The following is a 27728-nucleotide window of genomic DNA, read 5'->3' as shown; positions in this document are numbered from 1 at the left end:
GGTTCCGGATCCTTCTGATCCTCCTAGGTAGTACGAGAGTTGCAGACTCCCTTGTCCGGCCTTGCCAGATCCAGATTTGTCCTAATCGGCGCGCTTCTTCCAACACTTGCTCTCCTAGTGGCCTTTCTTGCCACAATACCAGCATTCCGTCTTAGCCTTTCCTTGCAGGTATCCGGCACCGCCTTGATTCCCCCTGTTTCCGGAGGATCCGAAATTGTTGTCGGCATTATGATTATGCCTTCTATTTTGCTCTAGTTAGCCACCTACATTGTGTGCTGACCTACATCTTCTACCACGACCATGGGGTCTATCTTCCTCCGTGTACAACATCTTTTTGTCGGTGTGCATAATTGTCGACGCACATGCATGGTTCTCTACAACGAGAAGCATCGATTGCAACTCGAAGAATGATGGCGTATTCTCTCTCGTGCAGACCGTCATCCCAAATGATCCGAACTTCTGTGCCAATCCTTCGAGATATACCTACACCATTTCGTCCTCCTCGACAGTCACATTGATGGAGGCGAGAGAGTCATAGATGTCTCTGATCCGGGATGTGTAATCAGCCACCAACATGTCTCTCACATTTTGGTGAGAATGGTGTTGTCACCATCCCTTTTTTCAACAATTTTTTATTGTTGACATTCCCGTTGGTGACTTCGATTTTATTACGTAAAGAAATGCCTATAGCCACAATGATGTTGAGAACGTAGGGCTTGACCCACTTCATGTGAGGTCGCTCCTATGACACACATATCCAACATCCCTCCCTCATTACATGGATACAATGCCACCATGAGATCATTCTTACGAGAGGCATTCGTAATGACGTAACCATGTGATGGGCCACGTGAGCCTACTACGAAAAGAGGGCTCATTTGGCTAGACCATTAGGTTGCACTTTGGCGTATGCCATCGTAATTACGAGACTTGAGGTTAGGTAACGTACCAACATATTTTGTAGTAAACGAGGGGGAAATAAGGACTCTTGACATATATATTTCTTTTAAAAAAACATATATGGGCAAATGCCTCGCATATCTTTTATACGCATGAAACATTAAACATTCAAGAAGAGCAACCTACTTGGTTGGCTCAAGTGTTTAATGCATTTTTTCTCGAGGTCTCGAGTTCAAATATAACCAAGACCATACAACATCGTTGATACATATGACTATAACACATGTTTAGACTTGAGGTCTAAGTGCACTTCGGGGTCCTCGTAATATGACTTAAAGAGCCAAAACTACATATGTGGGCACCGAAACATAGTTTATTGTTAACATTTTTTTCGTGTATAGACTATTCATGACGCGAACATACATGGTTGAGCCTCGGGGAGCCGCCATGAAAAAAATCGATATAGAGATCAGGGAAAGACATTAATTTGTCACCCCCATGGTTTTTAAAACACCTTTGTGTTACCATAGTAACCTAATCTTGAACCTCATCTTATACATCTAGAGGGGTATTGACGTGAGATCATGATATCGATTAATATTTGCCCATGATATGTTTACATCACGACATGATTTTATGACTATTTGTTTGACCTTATCCTATTTCTTTGCCAAAAATAATCATTTAATGGCTCAAAATAACAACCCGATGTCATCCATTCAAGCGGAAGAAACTCAAGGAAATCCTCCTGAACAAATGTCCATTGAGATGTATTTTTCACAAATAACCCAATACCTTAGTTTCACCACTCGAGGCAATCTCAAAGTGCACTCGAGGCACGTGTCATTAGTTTACAACGTGAGACTAATAGACCTGATGAGCGACAGGGTGAACCATCGTTTGTCGTTAAGCCATTTACGGGAGATAAAAAGGAAAGAACTGAAGAAACAATCTACACGTGACTAGGCCGATGGGAGTCTCATTTTGAGCTCTATCCCACGCCAGATAGTACGAAGATTGCATATGTCGGCCGAGAACTAGGGGGTAAGCCCACCGCCTGGTGGCGTGGGCTCCGAACTTTGGGGAAATTGCCTGATACGTGGACAGATTTTGTCACAGTTTTTAAGGGCCAATTTCTGCAACTTCCCTCTCGAACCGAGGTAGCTCAAGCTTTAATGAACCTCTGTAGCAGGAAATTTTCTTCATTAGAAGACTATGTCCACCATGCTAGAACCCAAATCCAAAAATCGGATCTACAAGGGGAGAACTGGTTAATAGCTTGTTTTGTCAATGGCATCCCCAATTTGGACTATCATTGGATAGTCCACGATAAGGATCCAAAATCCTTCGAAGAGGCCATTGAAATAGTTCTTCGTTATCAATGCACTTCGAAGAAGGACCACAACAAACCCAACAAAGCACTTGGGACTAAGTAGTCGCAACTCGCTGGGAAACGCAATACACCCAACAAATTCATGAATCGTGATTGTAAGTGACAACATCCTTTTTGCGTATTCTCCAAAAAGAAAGGTCATACAAAAGACCATGGGGTGCGTATAGTAGATCTCCATGGGGTGCACCAATTCTCTTGGTTAAAAAGAAAGAGGGCACATGGTGTATGTGTATTAATTACTGACGCTTGAATAAAGTGACGATCAAGAATTCATATCCATTGCTCTGGGCTGACGATCTATTTGACCGTCTCCAAGGAGCTCGGTATTTTACGAAACTTGGTCTTCGTATTGGCTACCATCAAATTCGTATAAGTAAGGACGATGCTCCTAAAACAGCATTTCGTACGCGTTATGGCCATTATGAGTTTTTGGTTATGCCTTTTGGTTTGACCAATCCTCCAGCTACATTTCAACAAGAAATGAATGTCATTTTCCGAGAACAACTTGGAAAATTTGTCGTTATTTTCTTGGATGATAGTTTAGTTTATAGTCATACATTACAAGAACATGTTAAACATGTCCGCTTTGTTTTATAAAAATTGTGTGACAAACAGTTTTATGTGAAGATCTCAAAATGTGAGTTCTTCAAGAAATCAATTACTTATCTTGAACATCTCATAACTGAACGAGTAGTTGAAATTGATCCTTCTAGCATCGAGGAAATCAAGCTTTGGCCCACTCTTCGGAATATTCGAGAAGTTCGATCATTCCTTAGTTTTGTCGGGTTTTTGCGAAAATCCCTTTGTAATTACTCCCAATTAACAATGACGTTTACTGATCTTCTAAAAGGTCAAACGTATAAGTCTACAAAACCTATTGTTTGGAATGCTACACTAGACCTCGCCTTTAAGGAACTCAAGGATCTGATGTGCAAGGCTCCTTCACTTCTTTTACCCGAACCTTCAAAACCTTTTGAGGTTGAAACCAATGCAAGCGATTATGCTATAGGTGTTGTCTTATATCAAGATGGTAAACCAATAGCATTCGAGAGTAAGAAACTTGATTCTGCTCAATGTCAGTATACCATTGAAGAAAAGGAGTTATTTGCAGTTATACACTAAAAACATGCCATCATTATCTTTATGGAAATCGCTTTGTGGTAACTACGGACCACGAGTCCTTGAAATATTTTTGTGACCAACAAGACCTGAAAGGTCGTAAGGTAGGATGGGCTGATCTCATCTAGGACTTTGATTTTTCCATACGATATCGTAAAGGTTCCATGAACACTGTCATTGATGCACTAAGTCGCGTCCGTGAAGTTAACATGATTAGCTTCACTGAAATAACATCATATCTTTATCATCACCTCCGAGGAAAGTATCCTGATGACAGTTATTTTGCGAAATACTGGGCAAGAGTTGAGTCTGGAATAGACACCACCACATCCTCAAAGGAATACTTCCACATTGCTAACGGTCTGCTCTACCGTAATGGGAAGGTTTGTGTTCCAAATTTACCTGAGGTCAAAAAGAGAATTCTCTTTTAATGCCATGATGCACCCTCAGCGGGGCACCCTGGAATACATCATACACTCGTTGTCATCTCCACTTAATTCTATTGGCCTAAGATGTGTCCTGACATAGATAGTTATGTGACTAAATGTCACCAATGGCAGGTTAACAGAGCTGAGCGACTTAAAGACGCAGGACTTTTACATCCCTTGGACATTCCCAACAATAAGTGGGAAAGTATATCCATGGATTTTATTGTTAGCCTTCCTCGTACCCAAAAAGGCCATGATGTCATCTGGGTTGTGGTTGATAGACTAACTAAAATGGCCAGATCTATTGCTACTAAAACCATAGTAACAGCTCCTAAATTGGTTTACCAATTCGTTGACGAGTTATTTTGTTTTTATGGGTTACCGATGGATATTGTGAGTGATCCAGATCCAAAGTTTACTGGTGACTTATGGACACAAGTCTTTAAGAAGTTAGAAACTACATTGAGCATGAGCTCCACGGATCATCCTCAATCCAATGGACAGACAAAACGAGTAAATCAAATTATTGAGGACATGCTTCGAGCATACGTTGGTGCAAAACCAACAAAATGGGAACGTTATCTCCCAATTTTAGAGTTTGCTTATAACAGCTCCAAGCATACGTCGACGGGATATAGTCCTTTTATGTTGATGTATGGTTTTTCAACGACGAGCCCTGATTGATGTTAATATACATCATGATGAGTTGCGAAGTACACAAAACTTTCTTCGGGATATGCAAGATATGTTGCATATTGCACAAGATAATATAAAAACAGCTCAAGATAGAGCGTGTTTTTATGCCGATCATCATAGGCAACCTCGTGTATTCAACCCTGGACAGAAGGTATTTTTACGTGTACCTCACAATTCTAAGACATTGTCTAAGGGTAAGTGCACTAAGTTAGCCCCACGGTTTTGTGGACCTTTTACAGTCCTCAAACGCATTGGGTCATCAGCCTACCATCTCGCTCTTCCCGATGGTGTTGAAATTCATCCAGTTTTTCATGTGAGTCGTCTAAACCACATGTACCAAAAGAATTATCGATGTTAAAACAAAAAAATTACGTACTAAAGAAATCCAAGAATTTAAAATAAAATGGATGGATAAATCAATAAAAGATGCCACATGGGAACACGAAAATAATCGCAAAACTAACTTCCCTAACTTTCCATTGCAAGAGTGCAATGTTTTAAAGAGGGGGAGTACATTATAGGCATGACCATATAATATCCCGTGGTGAGAATTTACTGTAGTATTCTATACACGTGGATAAGTGTGAGGGTTAAACGAGAGTGTAAAGAAGGGGAGGATTACTTTTAATCCTCGGGATTGAGACAACCCATTAGGCCAAGTGTGAACTTGTTGGGGGCCTCGGGTATCGCTATAAATAAGAGGCCTAACTACCCTCATTTCATCATCTTGTTGACTACGTCGAGACTCTGTTTCGTGGTGGATCAACTCTTGTAGCGAGAGTGCCAACACCAGGTATGACTCAACGCCACGGCGGTAGTTTGGGACGCCGATCGAGGCTCGAGTCTGTCTCGATCCCTTCGCTCGGGGGTGGTCAGGTGGATCGTGTTGGGAATATGTCCCTCCAGTGGGAGGAAGAACCAACTGATCGGAAAGCCGACAGTCGATGACAGGGAAGATCTGACTTTTTGGAAAGCCGATAGTCGAAGAGTCGAAAACAGTGAGTGGACTGTTTGAAGATTCGACTATTATTATTATAGTAATAATAATGATGATGATGTGTGGAAACAAGTCCCTCCAGATGGGAAAGAGAGAGGAGCCGATTTTATGAGTGACTCGGCCAAGGCCGAGGCCGAAACCAAAAACGTGTATAACTCGGGAGACTACAATTATAAATAGTCTGAGGGTGCGCCCCATGAGGTCTACGTATGTAAATAACCAAAAAGTTGCGTAAGTACGTATGCAACTAGGGCAAACTTTTAGTTTGTGTGTTAGTGAGACGAACAAAGAGAGAGACAGACAGTGTGAGTGTGAGCCGCGCCATAGCTGTGTGAGTAACAGTAGACGCGAAGAGCCCTGTGCAGCTGATACACTCAAAAGAGTGTTGTATTCGTCTTGGTGTTGTATATCCACTTTGTATAGTGAAGAAATCTGTTCACCCGTGGTTTTCCTCGTTTTAGGGTTTCCACGAAAATCTCTGTGCACCATTGTTAATCTTGTCTTTTCTTTGGCATATTTCTGTGATTCGTATTTCAACAGTGTCTGTTCATTGTGATTTATATTCCGCAACGATTTCTCAATAGATCGGCGCCCTTCTTTCTCTCTCTCCTTTCTATCTAGATCTATCTTTTATCCTTATTTTATGCTTACATTAGTTCATGTCTCTAATACCTATGTACTAGGCTAGGACCGTAGGCCTCTAATGGCCTACCGGTTACACTCTGATCCTAACACTGATCCAGCTCTTGGTTCCGAACACCGATCCGGCTCTGGCTTACTCATCCAATCCGGATCAGGTTGAGCTTGCTCGCTCAACAATAATAATACTGTCTCTATTAATCAACCAACTAATTGATTAGTCATTTCGATTAGCCGATTCCTATGTCGATTGTCTAGTCAGCCCAACTAATCGGCCTTGTCATCGACCATCCAGTCGGCCCAACTAGTCAGTCTTGTCCCCGACTTGGATCCTCTACTGTCGACTCTCTCTCAGTCAACTCTATCCATGTCGATTATCTCTTAGTCAACTCTTCGTGTCTTCAACTATCAACTCTCAGCCCGATCAGTCAGCTACTCGTCTTCGACTGTCAGCTCTTACTCAGTAGAGCAGTCGGCTCTTCCCACAAGGACATATTCCTAACATACATGTGGCAACTAGCAAGATAGTATTAGATGGTGGTTTTTAAGAGATTTTAATCATTCCCTTGATATTTTTCGTCAGTATAAGTTTTCCAGGGGTATCATGAAGGCGTGGTGCGATTTGAATCATAACTTGATCCAATCTCTACCATCATGTATGAAGGACTGGTTGCGCCAACCCCTCATAATGAACCTATTGTTTCTATTAGAGGAGGGGGGGAATGTTAGGGAAAAGAAGTAGGTTGAAATGGGTTGATTTTGATATAGGAGAAGCTGGATCAGTAAGGAATTAGCTGAATTTTTCTTCTTCGATGATGGAAAACAAAACCTAAGTTTGTCACACAATTTGGGGTGGAAACATTATGTATGTAGAAATTGATAGAGTGTTTATGATGTATTCCTTTTAGCCTTCTCAAAGTGGCCTATTTTGGTATGGTATGTTTTCATCTTTACATGTCTTGTTGGTGGTCAAGGGTTATAAAAACTCTCGTGATTGTCTTTATTTTGATGTTTTGCATTCTGGACGGCTTCATTCTATCCTTATGGAAGACGAAGTTGTATCTCAAGGGAGTATGTTGCCTGTTCGTATATTATGGAAAAACAATAAAAAATGGATTTTGAATCCACACCCAAATGATATAATCAATTTATCTAAATTGTGGGTCTATGAGAATAAGCCCATTGATAAACTTTTGTGGGATCCCAATGAATGGAAATGGCAAAGCATATCAACACAAGGAATTTTAGGTAGGCAAATCCCATTTTTTTAGTACTCGATAAAAATGGGTAGAGAGTTGTTAAGGAGGCGTGTGGTTGTTACACCAGCAGCATGTAAACTTTGGAGTTTGGGTAATGTACGACACTCATGGTTGAATGCTTATTGGAAGTGGTTATGGGCCATGCAAATTCCTAGAAAAGTTGTCTTGTTTAGATGGTTGTTGGTACATTATTGCATTCCTGTGAAGTCATGGATGATGGGGCATTGCCATGATTAAAAATGTGACAGTTATGGTTTTCCCAATGAAACGGTTTACCATGTTTTATGGGTATGTCCTATAACTAGAGCAGTATGGAAAAGAATGTTGAGAATTTTGTATCCTATTTATGGTAAAGAGGTGCCCACATGGAGTTTTGTGAGATGAGGAAGGTTACTTGAAGAAATACAGAATTATGAAAGGGACTATGTTGATTTTCTTCTCCTCTCCGATGAAAGACGTGTATTGGAGGCCTCTTATACTACACCAATCCATTGTTTGGAAGAAGACAAGGTTTGGTCTACGATATCTTCTTTAGTAGTTTGGATATTATGGAAGGCAAGATGTAAGTGTGTATTTCAAAAAGTCAAACCGAATGCGGTTGAGTTAGTCAAGGACATATGGTTGATGCTCCTACATACTCTAAGAGGTCAATATGAGGCAATACATGGTGAGCGTGATATTGTGTCTTGCAAGCAACAACAATTTCGAGAAATTTGGAAAAAGGTAGATGTCTTCACCTTTTTTGGGGACAGAATAAAATGGAGATATGGTCTACCAAGATGGATTTTTCCAGCCCCTGTCTTGAAACGACCATGCATGAGGGTTTCCGCTACCAGACATGTTGATTCATGTGGGTACGAGGGTTGTAATATATTGTATGGATTCTTTGTAGCCTTTGGGCATCTTTTCATTAATACCACGATGGATCTTGACATAAAAAAAAATTCTAGACATTGTAATTTTTTGGTTTAACAATATACATCGGGTTTAATTTTCTCGTTTTTTTGCAATGAGAAAGACATTGTAATTTTTTGGTTTAACAATATACATCAGGTTTAATTTTCTCGCTTTTTTGCAATGAGAAAGACATTGTAATTTTTTGGTTTAACAATATATGTCTCTTTTAAGTTTTTGGTTTTCTTTTTCAATGAGAAAGATATTTTTATTTTCTAGTTTAACAATGTACATTTTGATTAATTTTCTAGACATTGTAAATTTTTTTAATTTTTTTATCCCAAAAAAAGCTCCTTCCATTAGTTATAAAATTTTACAAATGAGACGATTATGTACAAATCCCTGTAGGGACACGATAGTTCCATCTTATGTGGATGCCCACTAACTCAAGAAAGGGAGAGGAAGACCATTGTTGGATGAAGGCTATTCGTTGTCTTTCAACTCCATTGGAGCCGCCCTTGAGCCCATCATATTGGCTCTTTAGAGTGGCTACAATTTCACTCCATATCTCTTGTAGTAACCTTGTTGGATGCGTTGTCGTAGTGTATTTCGTACACTACGTGAAAAATGTATAAAGTACTCGATTTAATAAATATGAAGAAAACGACGAAAATATCAAAATATATATTACATGCATAGGGCAAGATTCAAACCTTGTACCTCCATGTTACTAATTTGAAGGCTTACCATTACACTAACACATCATGAGTGTTAGAAAAGCAGATATCCCACATAGAAAGGTTATTTCACGCATATTTTCTAGGAAAAAACAACACATGCACATTTAAACGTGCATGAACTGTATAGTTGATAAAAACACATGAGGTTAGAAAAGTATGTTAGAGAAAGCATATAGTCTATAGTTAGAGAAAAAGCATGGATTGCTAAGACTCTCTCATCACTATATAAGGATGGGGAGCACAATGTAATAAGGGGGGAGAAAAATAAATAAATAAATAATGGGGTGATTATTAGGGTCTAAATATTGATTAATATAATACTCGTGGGATTCACGAGGTTTTTTATCTCTCTTTTCCAATCTATTCCTATCGATTCCAAAGTATAATTAGGGTTAAATATTAATAAAAGTAAATTTAAACTATATTCATGGCATTCACGAATTTCTATCTCTCTTTCTTATAATCGATTCATATTCATAACTAAACTCGTCTCAAATTCTTCCTCCTCCTAGTCTAAAACCCCGGCAGTTCCCACCCGACTCACGCAACAATCTGGTGCCGAAAGGCACGATAGAGCGGTTTGGTTGGAAAAGACCCATCTACACTATTGTTTCCATAGAATCCAAAGAGGTATTGGGCTGACCAATTCCAACACAACTTGAGATTTGTCATTAAGAGGAGTTGAGTGGACATTGCCGTTGGTGGAGAAAAAAACCTCTTATGCTTTTATCACCAAAGTCATCCCCTCCTCCTGATGCTCATATCTGCCAACTGGGGTCTGCCATGATAGCCAACATATATTTCCCCACTTGATTGAGCCTTGCACCTGGCATAATTGCAACAAGCGTCCAACCCCCCGCCATATTCGATGGGACGTTGGACAATCCCACAGAGCGTGTCGTATTGTGCATTTGGGCACTCTACACAATTAGGAGAGCTAAGGTTCCCACGTTGCCATGCTCCCACCAGTAGGGACTTATGTATTAATATCCATTGGAGCGTGGTACGTGTATTGTTGTTTCCAGATTTTCTGCCAAAACTTGGTGATAATTGTGGGAGGAACTTGAATTGTGTGCCAGACCTTCGCAGCAGCCGAGGCTCGGGCGGTTTGAGCAGCTAGAATGTGGCGGCCCAATCTAGTTGTGAACTGGAAGAAAGGGATTGGTTTGCTTGCTTGCCCCGGGTAAGGATCACGCCATGTCCATTGCAAAGGGTCCCAACTGACCTTACGTAGCCATGTGTTTTTATGAGTACATATGTGCCAATCGGGTTGTACTTTGATCAGATCAGGATCTACAATCCATTTATGACCAGTATATGCGAGTACTAGAATTGCGTTATTCTATGTTGGTGTCTCAATGTCTCGCAATTCAAAGCCTTCGATCCTATCTGGTGGTCCCCTACCTCTCGGAATCAGAGATCCCTCCTCCTCGTGGCTTATCCATTTCTCCATTGTCGTCCTTTGAGTAGCAAATTCCCTAATTAGTAGAGCGTTAATGATTTCTGATCTCATAGTCCATCCGCCCCTGATTCCATGGAGTATGTTGGCTTGATATTGTAGTGGTTGTGACTTAAACCATCGCCAACATTCTATACTTTTTCCTGGACCTTCTGCAACGTACCTCATTCAATTTCGAGGTGCTTGTCTTCATCGAATTAGGCTTGTGATTCATCACAAAGGCTAGGGCCGATCCATTTCCCGATCCTTCTGATCCTCCTAGGTAGTACGAGAGTTGCAGACTCCCTTGTCCGGCCTTGCCAGATTCAGATTTGTCCGAATCGGCGCGCTTGTTCCAACACTTGCTCTCCTAGTGGCCTTTCTTGCCACAATACCAGCATTCCGTCTTAGCCATAGATTGACATATTCGCATTCGTCGGGTTTCCCATTCGAATGCAAACGAATACGAATACGAATGGACAGTCAAGTATTCGTTTAAACACCCCTCCCCAAAAAAAATAAATTCAAAATTTAAAAAATTCCTAGGATAAAAAGAAAGGAACTTAACAATAAATAGGGATAATAAAAGAGGGACTTGACAATTCTAAATTTTTATAATAAATGTATAACTTATAAGTATTCGTTTTATTTTTAATAAATAAATAAAATAAAATAAAGGCTCATTAATTTCTCACTTTTTATTTCCTCAAAATCCGGTGCTGCATAATTCAAGCTCCTTCGACATAACTCCAATATCCATGTGCTAACAAATATTGGTGCATCTTGTATGACCAAGATGCATAATTTTTTCTGTTAAGCTTCCCATACCTCTATCCCTTTCTCTTATTACTTGTTCTTACCGAGTGTTAGGATGTTCTAACCCTTGCGCTCTGATACCATGTGAAAAAAGTAATGGGGAAACAAAACATACCTCAACCGGCTCGGTGAGATAGCACCAGAAAACACAGAGAATGGAACACACAAAGAATGAGAGAAAAAGAGAGAGACAGAGACAAAGAGCACAAACAAAACTCAAATTCAAAATATCACTATGTACATACAATGTGCTCAGTGAGCACTTTTATACAAGTCCTTAAAAGGACTGACAGAAGTATTGACATCTACTTCAATGCTCGTACGAGTGACTAACACTAACTCCTAAAAATATGCCTACTATTACGGGCATGACCATATAATATCCCGTGGTGAGAATTTACCGTAGTATTCTATACACGTGGATAAGTGTGAGGGTTAAACAAGAGTGTAAAGAAGGGGAGAATTACTTTTAATCCTCAGGATTGAGACAACCCATTAGGCCAAGTGTGAACTTGCTTGGGGGCCTTGGGTATCACTATAAATAAGAGGCCTAGCTACCCTCATTTGATCATCTTGTTGACTACATCGAGACTCTGTTTCATGGTGGATCAACTCTTGTAGCGAGCGCACCAGCACCAAGTACGACTCGACGCCACGACGGTGGTATGGGACGCCGATCGAGGCTCGAGTCCGTCTCGATCCCTTCGCTCGGGGGTGGTCGGGTGGATCGGCATCCTTCTTTCTCTCTCTCCTTTCTATCTAGATCTATCTTTTATCCTTATTTTATGCTTACATTAGTTCATGTCTCTAATAGTTGGTATCAGAGCCTATGTTCTAATGTTTCTTTTGTTGTCTTTTGTCTTGTTGATTGATGGTGATCAATCGATGTGCAGTCGGCCTTGATCCAAACAACGATCAACAAAGGAACTTCGGTAACTCTTTCCTTCTTTTTTTTCTATTTTTTCTTCTCCCATCTAATCATGTGTATAGTCTATATGTAATTGTTTTCATTAATTCAATGATGTTGTAGTGGTAATTAATTGGTTGTATAAAACGTTTACATCATGTGTATGAGGTCAATACCTCATTTGACATATATTGAATATGTGATTAGTGTCGTATGCGCACGAGGTTAATACCTCAATTGCGTATTACGCTCACATACATATGTTACGTATGCGTATGAGGTCAATACCTCGATTTCGTTGTAAATGATATCTATTTGGTCTCATATGCGTAAGAGGACAATACCTCAATTGCGTATTACAATGAACCCTTATTTTTGGATGTTTCGTTTGCGTAGAGGTATATGCCTCGATTACGTATCTTGATTATATCATTTATGGCTATTTGATGTAACGATTTGTTTAATATACGCATGTGGTCACGTGTATACGTATTTGATCGTATATATGTGATAATATACATGTGTATATAAGTTATTACGTGATTTTAATATCGGATGTTTTCCTTTTCGGGGAAAGATCTCGGTGGCCGTCCTCACATTTTTGTGAGAATGGTGTTGTCACCATCCCTTTTTTCAACAATTTTTTATTGTTGACATTCCCGTTGGTGACTTCGATTTTATTACGTAAAGAAATGCCTATAGCCACAATGATGTTGAGAACGTAGGACTTGACCCACTTCATGTGAGGTCGCTCCTATGACACACATATCCAACATCCCTCCCTCATTACATGGATACAATGCCACCATGAGATCATTCTTACGAGAGGCATTCGTAATGACGTAATCATGTGATGGGCCACGTGGGCCTACTACGAAAAGAGGGCTCATTTGGCTAGACCATTAGGTTGCACTTTGGCGTATGCCATCGTAATTACAAGACTTGAGGTTAGGTAACGTACCAACATATTTTGTAGTAAACGAGGGGGAAATAAGGACTCTTGACATATATGTTTCTTTTAAAAAACATATATGGGCAAATGCCTTGCATATCTTTTATACGCATGAAACATTAAACATTCAAGAAGAGCAACCTACTTGGTTGGCTCAAGTGTTTAATGCATTTTTACTCGAGGTCTCGAGTTCAAATATAACCAAGACCATACAACATCGTTGATACATATGACTATAACACATGTTTAGACTTGAGGTCTAAGTGCACTTCGGGGCCCTCGTAATATGACTTAAAGAGCCAAAACTACATATGTGGGCACCGAAACATAGTTTATTGTTAACATTTTTTTCGTGTATAGACTATTCATGACGCGAACATACATGGTTGAGCCTCGGGGAGCCGCCATGAAAAAAATCAATATAGAGATCAGGGAAAGACATTAATTTGTCACCCCCATGGTTTTTAAAACACCTTTGTGTTACCATAGTAACCTAATCTTGAACCTCATCTCATACATCTAGAGGGGTATTGATGTGAGATCATGATATCGATTAATATTTGCCCATGATATGTTTACATCACGACATGATTTTATGACTATTTGTTTGACCTTATCCTATTTCTTTGCCAAAAATAATCATTTAATGGCTCAGAATAACAACCCGATGTCATCCATTCAAACGGAAGAAACTCAAGGAAATCCTCCTGAACAAATGTCCATTGAGATGTATTTTTCACAAATAACCCAATACCTTAGTTTCACCACTCAACAGATGACTGAACTTCGGCAATCTCAAAGTGCACTCGAGGCACGTGTCATTAGTTTACAACGTGAGACTAATAGACCTGATGAGCGACAGGGTGAACCATCGTTTGTCGTTAAGCCATTTAGGGGAGATAAAAAGGAAAGAACTGAAGAAACAATCTACACGTGGCTAGGCCGATGGGAGTCTCAGTTTGAGCTCTATCCCACGCCAGATAGTACGAAGATTGCATATGTCGGCCGAGAACTAGGGGGTAAGCCCACCGCCTGGTGGCATGGGCTCCGAACTTTGGGGAAATTGCCCGATACTTGGACAGATTTTGTCACAGTTTTTAAGGGCCAATTTTTGCAACTCCCCTCTCGAACTGAGGTAGCTCAAGCTTTAATGAACCTCTCTAGCAGGAAATTTTCTTGACTAGAAGACTATGTCCACCATGCTAGAACCCAAATCCAAAAATCGGGTCTACAAGGGGAGAACTGGTTAATAGCTTGTTTTGTCAATGGCATCCCCAATTCGGACTATCATTGGATAGTGCACGATAAGGATCCAAAATCCTTCGAAGAGGCCGTTGAAATAGTTCTTCGTTATCAATGCACTTCGAAGAAGGACCACAACAAACCCAACAAAGCACTTGGGACTAAGTAGTCGCAACTCGCTGGGAAACGCAAGACACCCAACAAATTCATGGATCGTGATTGTAAGCGACAACATCCTTTTTGCGTATTCTCCAAAAAGAAAGGTCATACAAAAGACCAATGTTGAAAGCTTCAACGGAAAGAGCACGACAACAAAGCTAAAGCTGCAGACCATAAAGGTCAATTTCCTAATGTCCTTCAGGTCTATACACATCATTTAAGTAATTGTCAAAGTTCTTTCCCTCACTATGTATTGGGTCCCAATGATTTACTACGTCCAAACGAGTATATCAATGGATCTCCCATACAATTTCTGTTTGATTCGGGAAGCTCACACAATTTTGTGAATGATCGTTTGGTTCAGATATGGGGAATCCAACCCACCGTAAGTGATCACACCTATACGGTGCACTTGACTGATGGAAGAGTACAATACATCAACGGAGTGATTCATTCATTAGGAATTTCTATTGATACTTATATAGAGGAAGTAGACTTCCATGTAATGAATCTTTGTACCACTAATGTAATACTGGGTTATCCTTGGTTTTATAATAAAAACTCTTCTTTATTTATTGATTGGGTTCATCATTCTATTTCCTTTGTACTAAATGATTGTACTCATTTTATTCAATGTGTAAAAAAACAATCCCTCTCGATTGTTTCCTCTCCATCAATATCCGAGTTGTCTTGTTCTACTCTATTTTATTGTGTACTTGATCCGGACATTGACGTTTACAATATCGATAATGCCTCGGTTCAATTAACATATTTTGAACAACAACTTGATGAAATCTTAAATTATTTTCGTGATGTTTTTCCGAGTGAACTACCAGATGGGTTACCTCCTAAACATAATATAGACCATCGTATAGATATTGTACCTAGCATTGCACCAATAAGTATACCTCCTTATCACTTAAGTCGATTCGAAGAGGATGAGGTATCTAAGCAACTCAAGGACTATTTACGAATGGGTTATATACGTTATAGTAGATCTCCATGGGGTGCACCAATTCTCTTAGTTAAAAAGAAAGAGGGCACATGGTGTATGTGTATTAATTACTGACGCTTGAATAAAGTGACGATCAAGAATTCATATCCATTGCCCTGGGCTAACGATCTATTTGACCGTCTCCAGGGAGCTCGGTATTTTACGAAACTTGATCTTCCTATTGGCTACCATCAAATTCGTATAAGTAAGGACGATGCTCCTAAAACAGCATTTCGTACGCGTTATGGCCATTATGAGTTTTTGGTTATGCCTTTTGGTTTGACCAATGCTCCAGCTACATTTCAACAAGAAATGAATGTCATTTTCCGAGAACAACTTGGAAAATTTGTCGTTATTTTCTTGGATGATATTTTAGTTTATAGTCATACATTACAAGAACATGTTAAACATGTCCGCTTTGTTTTATAAAAATTGTGTGACAAACAGTTTTATGTGAAGATCTCAAAATGTGAGTTCTTCAAGAAATCAATTACTTATCTTGGACATCTCATAACTGAACGAGGAGTTGAAATTGATCCTTCTCACATCAAGAAAATCAAGCTTTGGCCCACTCTTCGGAATATTCGAGAAGTTTGATCATTCCTTAGTTTTGTCGGGTTTTTGCGAAAATCCCTTTGTAATTACTCCCAATTAACAACGACGTTTACTGATCTTCTAAAAGGTCAAACGCATAAGTCTACAAAACCTATTGTTTGGAATGCTACACTAGACCTCGCCTTTAAGGAACTCAAGGATCTGGTGTGCAAGGCTCCTTCACTTCTTTTACCTGAACCTTCAAAACCTTTTGAGGTTGAAACCAATGCAAGCGATTATGCTATAGGTGTTGTCTTATATCAAGATGGTAAACCAATAGCATTCGAGAGTAAGAAACTTGATTCTGCTCAATGTCAGTATACCATTCAAGAAAAGGAGTTATTTGTAGTTATACACTAAAAACATGCCATCATTATCTTTATGGAAATCACTTTGTGGTAACTACGGACCACGAGTCCTTGAAATATTTTTGTGACCAACAAGACCTGAAAGGTCGTAAGGTAGGATGGGCTGATCTCATCTAGGACTTTGATTTTTCCATATGATATCGTAAAGGTTCCATGAACACTGTCATTGATGCACTAAGTCGCGTCCATGAAGTTAACATTCTTAGCTTCACTGAAATAACATCATATCTTTATCATCACCTTCGAGTAAAGTATCCTGATGACAATTATTTTGCGAAATACTGGGCAAGAGTTGAGTCTGGAACAGACACCACCACATCCTTGAAGGAATACTTCCACATTGCTAACGGTCTGCTCTACCGTAACGGGAAGGTTTGTGTTCTAGATTTGCCTGAGGTCAAAAAGAGAATTATTTTTTAATGCCATGATGCACCCTCAGCGGGGCACCCTGGAATACATCATACACTCGTTCTCATCTCCACTTAATTCTATTGGCCTAAGATGTGTCCTGACTTAGATAGTTATGTAACTAAATGTCACCAATGTCAGGTTAACAAAGCTGAGCGACTTAAAGACGCGGGACTTTTACATCCCTTGGACATTCCCAACAATAATTGGGAAAGTATATCCATGGATTTTATTGTTAGCCTTCCTCGTACCCAAAAAGGCCATGATACCATCTGGGTTGTGGTTGATAGACTAACTAAAATGGCCAGATTTATTGCTACTAAAACCACAGTAACAGCTCCTAAATTGGTTTACCAATTCGTTGACGAGTTATTTCGTTTTGATGGGTTACCGATGGATATTGTGAGTGATCGAGATCCAAAGTTTACTAGTGACTTATGGAAACAAGTGTTTAAGAAGTTAGAAACTACATTGAGCATGAGCTCCACGGATCATCCTCAATCCGATGGACAGACAGAACGAGTAAATCAAATTATTGAGGACATGCTTCGAGCATACGTTGGTGCAAAACCAACAAAATGGGAACGTTGTCGTAGTGTATTCCACACACTACATGAAAACCATAAAATGATATATCTGATTTTAGATACATATAAATAAATAAATAATATATCAAAATACTTATCACGTGCATAGGGCAAGATTCAAACCTGCACCTCCACATCGATAAACCTCAACTTTACCATTGTAATAACTTATCTTTAGTGTTATACACATAGATTTAATACATATAAGACCTTTATTTTCACATGCCTTTATTAAAAGGTAAAAATCATGTATTCTTTTGGGTGTGAATATTTTATTTACACATGACATTAAAAGTGACTCATGCACATCTAGCGTGCATGAGCCCTATACTTAGGAAATGACAAAGCATCACATGCACATTTAGTGTGCATGGACACTTTTTGTGAAAAAGCATGAAGCCATGCATGGCCTCTTCCATACTTATATAAGGAGGAGAGAAATATGTATAAGGAGGTTGATTAATATACAAGGATGGATCAATCTAATATATTCGTGGGATTCACGAATTTTGCCATCTAAATTACTCTTATAATCTAAATATTGTTTTAAATACACTAAACTCGTGGGATTCACAGGATTGCTATCCTACTTCTCTTTCTACTATTCATAACTAGCCTTAAGTTGTATTCCTCTTCCTCCTAGTCCAAAACCTCGGCGGTTCCCACCCGACTCACGCAACGATCCGGAGCCGAAAGGCACGACACAATTGGTGAACCCGACATGAAGACCGGGTGACAAGGAGATGGAAAATCAACCGGAGGCTAGCAACATGATGATGATGTTCGAGCGCATGCTACAAGAACAACGCGCGATGTCGGAGATAGAGGCATCAATGGAGCGGCTCGTGCAATGAAACGGGCAATTCAACGGGAAAGACGTGTCGCGGTATCTTCGAGACTACAAGGCGGAGATGCTACGGTGCGGAATATCGGAAGGACTGCAAGTGACGTCCTTCAACCGGGTGGCGACCGACGGGCTTCAAGCAAGCATCCATGGGCTACGACAGCAAAATCCGACATGGGAGGCGTTTGAAGAAGAGCTAAAGAGGACGTTCGCCATCGAGGATTCCTCCAAGCCGACGCGAAGGGGATTCAAAGATTGGGTGGAGACGCCGGACAAGGGATTGAAGGTCGTTGATGTGTTTTTGGCATTCGAAAGCCGGTTCGGGAGGTTGTCCGCGAGGGATCAAACTATCCTCGTACCGGACAAGGTGATCATGTTCTTGCGAGCCGTGGACGTCCGGGACCGGAAAGATCTCGGAGTGCTCTTGGAGGACACGACCACGGAGAGTGGCCTCACCGAAACATGGGAAAGCGTGCAGGATATCGTCGCGCGATACACCAGGAGGGGGCAATGGCTTGCCAATGAGGAAAAGAGGGTTCCAGAACCGATTCCGAAACCGAGAACCAGATTGGAAGACCATCAACCGAGGGCTCGGGAGACTACAACCGAGAAGGGGATTAATGCATCTACGGTGGAGCAACTATTGAAGGAGATGGAGAATCTGAAGATCGCGATGGTGAAGAAGTCGGATGACCGCCCCACAAGCTCCAAGTATACTGACCGACGGTACATATGGTGCGATAGCACCGAACACGATCGGAGGGATTGCGACGAGCATAAGGAGGCGCTACGATGGGATCTCATCTACTACGAGGGAAACCGGATTCATTCGATGGACTCTCGGAAGCCACTCCGACCGAACTTCCGGAAAGGCGGCATGAAGAAGGTGCTCGAGGAGGAATTGGCGGCAAGAAGCAACTATGCGACAACCGCGGGAATATGTGTCGGGGAGTCATCGAGCGCAAAGACGTCTTTTTGGCCGGAAGTTCTAGAAAACACCGAGAAAACCGACTCCAACGAGATCCGAAGCACTGCGGAAGGCGTCCGGGAAGCTACGGGATGGGAGTGCCCTGTCGACAAGAATAGCGTATACGCCCTGTGTCAATTGCATAAGGTGTATGTGGACGAGAAACGACGACGCACGGAGGATGCGGCCGGGCCATCGAAGATACCGGAAAGCTGGAACTCCGGAGGTAAGGGAAAAGAAAAGGCGACTTCGGCATTCAAGCTCGCCTCGGACATAGAACAACAAACCGACTTGAAAAGAGTGTTCGAGGAAAGAATCTTGGATAGCCGGGTAGATTTCTCGCTTTGGGAGCTACTCGGAATAGCAAAGAAGGAGTTCCACGATCTTCTCGTGGATCTTGTGAAATGAAAAAGAGAAAGTACGGAGGAAAATGCTCCAAGGGTGAATGCGAACACCGTTTTAATGAACGACACCGAAGTGGAGGACGAAATTCCAAACTCCCACTATACAAGGCCAGCCACATTGGGCACGCGCGACTACGGAGACTCCGGTCCGAATCGGCAACGTCAAAGAACCCGTGCTAGCATTGATTGATCACGGATCGGAGATCAACTTGATGTCCAAGGAGTTCTACCGGAAGGGGAAGTGGCCTATTAACACCAACCATGGATGGAAGATTCGGGCGGCCACCAAAGCAACGAAAGATCTATTTGCGGCTTGTCCAGATGTGACGGTGAAGATCGGGGATGTCGAGATCGACCAAAATTTCTTCGTGCAAGATGAGGTTTCACATTTCGTCATCCTCGGCCAATCCTTTATCACGGCATCACGGATGGAGACGAAGGTGCTCGATAGCGGTGCGGCTTTTGCGCGAATTCGGAGCCAAAACGGTGGGAAATCCGTCCAATTCCTAACGGTGCTGGAAAATCACGAAAGGAACAAGAGGGAACTCTTGTCCCAAGTGAGAATGGATTTTTAAAGCGGTCTGTTGCGGAGTGGGGAAGTGATAGTCCGAGAAGCCCTGATACCCCACACAGGAAGAAAACTCTCGGAGCAAAACATGTACGAATCGGTCCGGATGGGGCATCTACGTACACGACCGTAACCGGAGGATTGAAGAAAGGATACCGACAAGTGGAGGATAAGTTGCAGTCAGCATCAATAATAAAAGAAGATGAAGAAATCATGGGGATAGTCGAAGAAGTGTTCTATGGGAGCACGCTACAACGACTTGAAGAGCTTGCGGAAGATAAAAGCCAAGGGAATCGGGTAGTCCCGGTGGAATCGGTCGAGATGTACGAGATCATTGCGAAAATGGAGCCGGATACGCTCCGCAAAGAAGAAGCAATTCTAAGTACGAAATACAAGACCGTGGAGAAGAAGGTGAAACCGGCCGCGGGACCACTACCCGCCGATAGCGAACAAAAGAGGAAAGAAGTCTCGGGAGATCCGACACTTCGGAAGTCCGTGGATATCGGACATGCCTTCACGGATGAGACCCGGAAGAAACTTCGGATCGGTGGAGCTGGGTTCCTATTACAAAAAGAAGAAGAACGGTTTCGCGAGATGTTGGAGCAACACGGCAAAGCGTTTGCATTTACATCAAGGGAGATAGGGTGCGTCGATCCGAGAATAGTGGAGCCGATGGTGATCTTCACGATTGACCATGTACCGTGGAACCTGAAGCCGATTCCGGTGCCACAAGCGCATATTCCGAAAGTCATTGACTTGCTCAAGGAGAAGGTGGCGATGGGTATTCTAGAGCCATCAACTGCTCCGTACTCAAATCGATGGTTTACGGTTCCGAAGAAGAATGGGTCACTCCGATTTATCCAAGACTTGCAACCGGTAAATAAGGTCACGATCCGGAACTCGGGAGTCGGTCCGATAGTGGACGAATTTGCAGAAGCTTTTGCCGGTCGTGCGATATACTCCATCGGAGACCTATACTTGGGATATGACCAATTCCAACTAGCCGTGGAGAGCCGAGACATCACAACCATGCGAACACCGATAGGATTAGTCTGAATGTGCACACTACCACAAGGAGCGACAAACTCGGTTGCTCATATGATGAACGCGATGAACAAGGTGCTTCGAGACTGCATTCCGGAGATAACGATGTCGTTCCTCGATGACATTCCGATGAAAGGATGCGTGGTAGAAGAAAAAGATGAGACTATGGATGATCGGGGATGCCGAAAGTTCGTGGTTGACCATATTCATGATTGCGAGAAAGTGTTGCGAAAGCTAGAAGATGTGCACCTAACACTTTCCGGGGAGAAATCGGCATTCGGGCAAGAAGAAATATTGGTGGTCGGACATCTATGTGGGCCCTACGGCCGAAGACCGTCACCAACAAAGATCGATGCGATTCAAGCTATGGAGGAAGTATGCGAGTAAACATCCGAAGTCCGAAGGTTTCTCGGTGCATGTGCATTCTATCACATATGGATTCCGCACTATGCACATATAGCGGACCCGCTCTACCACTTGTTGCGGAAAGGTAAGAAATTCGAATGGAACCGGAACACACCAAAGCCATGAAGAAATTGAAGAAGACACTTCGGAGGGCGGAAGCACTTAAGAAGCCGAGCTACGACCGACCGATCATAGTAACGGTTGATACAAGTCCAGCCGGTATTGGGTGGGTCATCAATCAAGCCGACTCGGATGGTTCGCGGTATCCGATCCGATTCGGAGCAAAGGTTCTCAACGAAAGGCAACGTGGATATGCACAAGTCAAAAGAGAACTGTGGGGAGTCGTGTCGGCGATAAAATCGGATCGGGATTATCTGATCGGAGCCGAAGTAGTAATCGAGACGGATTGTCTTCCGATACTCGGGATGATGCAGTGTTGTACGATACCGGATGTAGCTATGCTAAGGTGGGTTGCATATGTCAAGTCGCTTAATCCGGAGGTTCGACACATCTCAGGGAAGGACAACGCGGTAGCGGATATGTTATCAAGGGCTCGGTTCGGAGACGACATAACCGAATCGGATAATGAAGAAGTTTCCGAAGACTACTTCGCATCGGAGCACATATGCCGAGTGAACGTAATCCAAGAATTCCGGGAAGAAGAATACGAGGGAGAAAGCTTGATGATCGGAAAGATGTTACAAGAGGCTGAGGATTCAACAAACGATAAAGGAAGAAGAGCCGAGATCCGAAGGAAGAAGAGGCAAGTCCAAAAGTTCTTCTTGGAAAACGGATTAATATGGAGGGCGCCAAAAAGACCGAATGGTATACCACTTCGAGTAGTCGGGACAAAAGAGCAACGAAACCGGATAATGTTCGAGTTTCACGAATCTGATTGGGCTGGGCACAGAGGAACATGGGCAACATTTGTGAAGATCAAGCAAAAATATTGGTGGAAGAAAATGTACAAAGATGTCGCGGAGTTCACGGAAAGCTGCGAGAAATGTCAAATCTACTCCGGGGTTCGACATCGAGATGAGTTACATCCGACATTCTCACCGACAATCAACTTCAAGTGGATGGTTGACATAGTGGCCATGCCGACCGGGATCGGACAAAAGAAATACTTGGTATTAGCTCGGGAAGATCTCACGAATCAAGTAGAAGGTCGAGCACTTCAGAGGAAAACGTGTTCCGCGGTATGCCAATTTCTTTTGGAGGAAGTATTTTGCAGGTACGGGTGCGTAGGACAAGTAATTGCGGACCGGGGAGAACTCGACTCGGACAAAGCTAGGGGATTCTTCGCCAAACACGAAGTGCGGTTAACGCTGACAACGGCATACAATCCGGAGGCTAACGGGAAAATCGAACGAGGACATAGTCCGATCGTGAAAGCACTTGCGAAGGCATGCGATGGAAAGGTGAAGGATTGGCCGCAGATGCTTCCGTATGCACTATGGGCGGATCGGACGACGCATAGCTCCGTAATCGGTTACATGCCGGCAGAACTCATGACCGGACAAGCACCGGTAATGCCGACGGAAACCGCGATCGTAACATGGACAGTGCTACCGTGGAAGGAAGAGATGAGCCGGGAAGAACTACTAGCGGTCCGGATACGACAACTAGAGGGAAGACCGGCAGACATAGCGGCAGCAATACGCCGACAACAAGAAGCACGATTCCGGAACAAAAGCCGGTTCGACACAAAGCACCGACTACGACCGAGGAGGATTGAAAAAGGTGATTGGGTGATCGTCTATGACAGTAGTTTGGACCATCAACATACAACGATGCGGAAATTCGTGAAAAGGTGGTTCGGGCCATACGAGGTTCGGAAAGTCTTTGACAACGGAACGTACCGATTGTCCGAGTTGGATGGAACAATACTACGAGTGCCTATAGCCGGGAAGCAGGTGAAGATTTTCAAGAAGCGGACCGACGACAAACCCTATGTGATCCAAGCCAAGGCCGACAACGAGGAGCAATCGGACGAAGACCACGGTGATGCGGGAAGCGAAGAAAGTGAATTACAACTCATAGTCGACATCAGGGGAGAATCGAAGGAAGCTTTGGGTGAAGACGGATATGAGGAATCGAGAACTTCGGCACATACCGGAGGATGTGCGGGTTCGGAGGGGGCGAGTGTCGTAGTGTATTCCACACACTACATGAAAACCATAAAATAATATATCGGATTTTAGATACATATAAATAAATAAATAATATATCAAAATACTTATCACGTGCATAGGGCAAGATTCGAACCTGCACCTCCACGTAGATAAACCTCAACTTTACCATTGTAATAACTTATCTTTAGTGTTATACATATCGATTTAATACGTATAAGACCTTTATTTTCACATACCTTTATTAAAAGGTAAAAATCATGTATTCTTTAGGGTGTGAATATTTTATTTACACGTGACATTAAAAGTGACTCATGCACATCTAGCGTGCATGAGCCCTATACTTAGGAAATGACAAAGCATCACATGCACATTTAGTGTGCATGGACACTTTTTGTGAAAAAGCATGAAGCCATGCTTAGCCTCTTCCATCCTTATATAAGGAGGAGAGAAATATGTATAAGGAGGTTGATTAATATACAAGGATGGATCAATCTAATATATTCGTGGGATTCACGAATTTTGCCATCTAAATTACTCTTATAATCTAAATATTGTTTTAAATACACTAAACTCGTGGGATTCACGGGATTGCTATCCTACTTCTCTATCTACTATTCATAACTACCCTTAAGTTGTATTCCTCTTCCTCCTAGTCCAAAACCTCGGCGGTTCCCACCCGACTCACGCAACGATCCGGAGCCGAAAGGCACGACAACGTTATCTCCCAATTTTGGAGTTTGCTTATAACAGCTCCAAGCATACGTCGACGGGATATAGTCCTTTTATGTTGATGTATGGTTTTTCAACCACGAGCCCCGATTGATGTTAATATACATCATGATGAGTTGCGAAGTACACAAAACTTTCTTCGGGATATACAAGATATGTTGCATATTGCACGAGATAATATAAAAACAGCTCAAGATAGAGCGTGTTTTTATGCCGATCATCATAGGCAACCTCGTGTATTCAACCCTGGACAGAAGGTATTTTTACGTGTACCTCACAATTCTAAGACATTGTCTAAGGGTAAGTGCGCTAAGTTAGCCCCACGGTTTTGTGGACCTTTTACAGTCCTCAAACGCATTGGGTCATCATCCTACCATCTCACTCTTCCCGATGGTGTTGAAATTCATCCAGTTTTTCATGTGAGTCATCTAAAAGAACTTCTAGGTTATAGCGACAATACAATTACAACTGAAATTCTGGTTACTTCTGAAGAATTATCTTCTAAACCACATGTACCAAAAAGAATTCTCGATGTTAAAACAAAAAAATTACGTACTAAAGAAATCCAAGAATTTAAAATAAAATGGATGGATAAATCAATAAAAGATGCCACATGGGAACACGAAAATAATCGCAAAACTAACTTCCCTAACTTTCCATTGCAAGAGTACAATGTGAAAAGAGAGATGATGATAGAAAAGAGAGAGAAGGAAGATATAGAAACCCAAATCTACAAAGATATATTAATAAGGAGTGATGATCATAGAAACAAGAGAAAGAAGATACATAAACTCAAGCCTACAAGGATGAATTGATCACTAGAAAAACGCACTACATGAATAGGCAAGAAAAAACACCACAAGAAAAAAGCTCTCCTCACCACCTCACTCTTCTTGCTTTATATGAAGTTCTCCTCTAGTAGATAAGTTTCGCTTGCTTTCTTTTCCACGCTTTGTTTAGAGCTTTTCCATCTCCTATTCTTAGCTATGACACAACGATCTTCTAATCGTCATATCTCCCTCATCCATGCTCCAAATTTATAGTTTTAAAAAGCTACGGATAGCTCTCTTCACACGCTTTCTAACCCATATTTACACGTGATATTTGGGTGTCAAACGAGAGAGTTATGAGCGTTTGTTTCTTACTGCTTTTTCCTTCTTTTGCTTTTCTCCATCTTTCTTGCTTTTAGTTTGACTTATACTTGAAACCTTAGCTCGTGTTCTTGGCCTTCGGGTGTGAATGCTCCATACCTTATATTTTTGTAGACTTCAATACCTTGAATTCTAAAAACACTTTCACACAATGTTTTAAAGAGGGGAGTACATTATAGGCATGACCATATAATATCCCGTGGTGAGAATTTATTGTAGTATTCTATACACGTGGATAAGTGTGAGGGTTAAACGAGAGTGTAAAGAAGGGGAGGATTACTTTTAATCCTCGGGATTGAGACAACCCATTAGGCCAAGTGTGAACTTGTTGGGGGCCTCGGGTATCGCTATAAATAAGAGGCCTAACTACCCTCATTTCATCGTCTTGTTGACTACGTCGAGACTCTGTTTTGTGGTGGATCAACTCTTGTAGCGAGAGTGCCAACACCAGGTACGACTCGACGCCACGGCGGTGGTTTGGGACGCCGATCGAGGCTTGAGTCTGTCTTGATCCCTTCGCTCGGGGGTGGTCGGGTGGATCGTGTTGGGAATATGTCCCTCCAATGGGAGGAAGAACCAACTGATCGGAAAGCCGACAGTCGATGACAGGGAAGATCTGACTTTTCGGAAAGCCGATAGTCGAAGAGTCGAAAACAGTGAGTCGACTGTTTGAAGATTCGACTATTATTATTATAGTAATAATAATGATGATGATGTGTGGAAACAAGTCCCTCCAGATGGGAAAGAGAGAGGAGCCGAGTTTATGAGTGACTCAGCCAAGGCCGAGGCCGAAACCAAAAACGTGTATAACTCGGGAGACTACAATTATAAATAGTCTGAGTGTGCGCCCCATGAGGTCTACGTATGTAAATAACCAAAAAGTTGCGTAAGTACATATGCAACTAGGGCAAACTTTTAGTTTGTGTGTTAGTGAGACGAACAAAGAGAGAGACAGAGAGTGTGAGTGTGAGCCATGCCATAGCTGTGTGAGTAACAATAGACGCGAAGAGCCCTGTGCAGCTGATACACTCGACAGAGTGTTATATTCCTCTCGGTGTTGTATAGCCACTTTGTATAGTGAAGAAATCTGTTCACCCGTGGTTTTCCTCGTTTTAGGGTTTCCATGAAAATCTCTGTGCACCATTGTTAATCTTGTCTTTTCTTTGGCATATTTCTGTGATTCGTATTTCAACAGTGTCTGTTCATTGTGATTTATATTCCGCAACGATTTCTCAATAGATCGGCACCCTTCTTTCTCTCTCTCATTTCTATCTAGATCTATCTTTTATCCTTATTTTATGCTTACATTAGTTCATGTCTCTAATACCTATGTACTAGGCTAGGACCGTAGGCCTCTAATGGCCTACCAGTTACACTCTGATCCTAACACTGATCCAGCTCTTGGTTCCGAACACCGATCCGGCTCTGGCTTACTCATCCAATCCGGATCAGGTTGAGCTTGCTCGCTCAACAATAATAATACTCTCTCTGTTAATCAACCGACTAATTGATTAGTCGTTTCGATTAGCCGATTCCTATGTCGATTGTCTAGTCAGCCCAACTAATGGGCCTTGGCAATAAAAAATAGATGTTGAATACACACCCAAATGATATAATCAATTTATCTAAATTGTGGGTCTACGAGAATAAGCCCATTGATCAACTTTTGTGGGATCCCATGAATTGAAATGGCAAAGCAATTAGCACAAGGAATTTTAGGTAGGCAAATCCCATTTTTTCAGTACTCGGTAAAAATGGGTAGAGAGTTGTTAAGGAGGCGTGTGGTTGTTACACCAGCAGCATGTAAACTTTGGAGTTTGGGTAATGTACGACACTCATGGTTGAATGCTTATTGGAAATGGTTATGGGCCATGCAAATTCCTAGAAAAGTTGTCTTGTTTAGATGGTTGTTGGTACATTATTGCATTCCTGTGAAGTCATGGATGATGGG

This window comes from Azolla caroliniana, unplaced genomic scaffold (assembly GCF_043228905.1).
Source record: "Azolla caroliniana isolate FFs.n. ecotype wild unplaced genomic scaffold, voAzoCaro1.0.p SCAF_3, whole genome shotgun sequence".
Taxonomy (NCBI): domain Eukaryota; kingdom Viridiplantae; phylum Streptophyta; class Polypodiopsida; order Salviniales; family Salviniaceae; genus Azolla; species Azolla caroliniana.
This window is presented reverse-complemented; position numbering follows the sequence as displayed.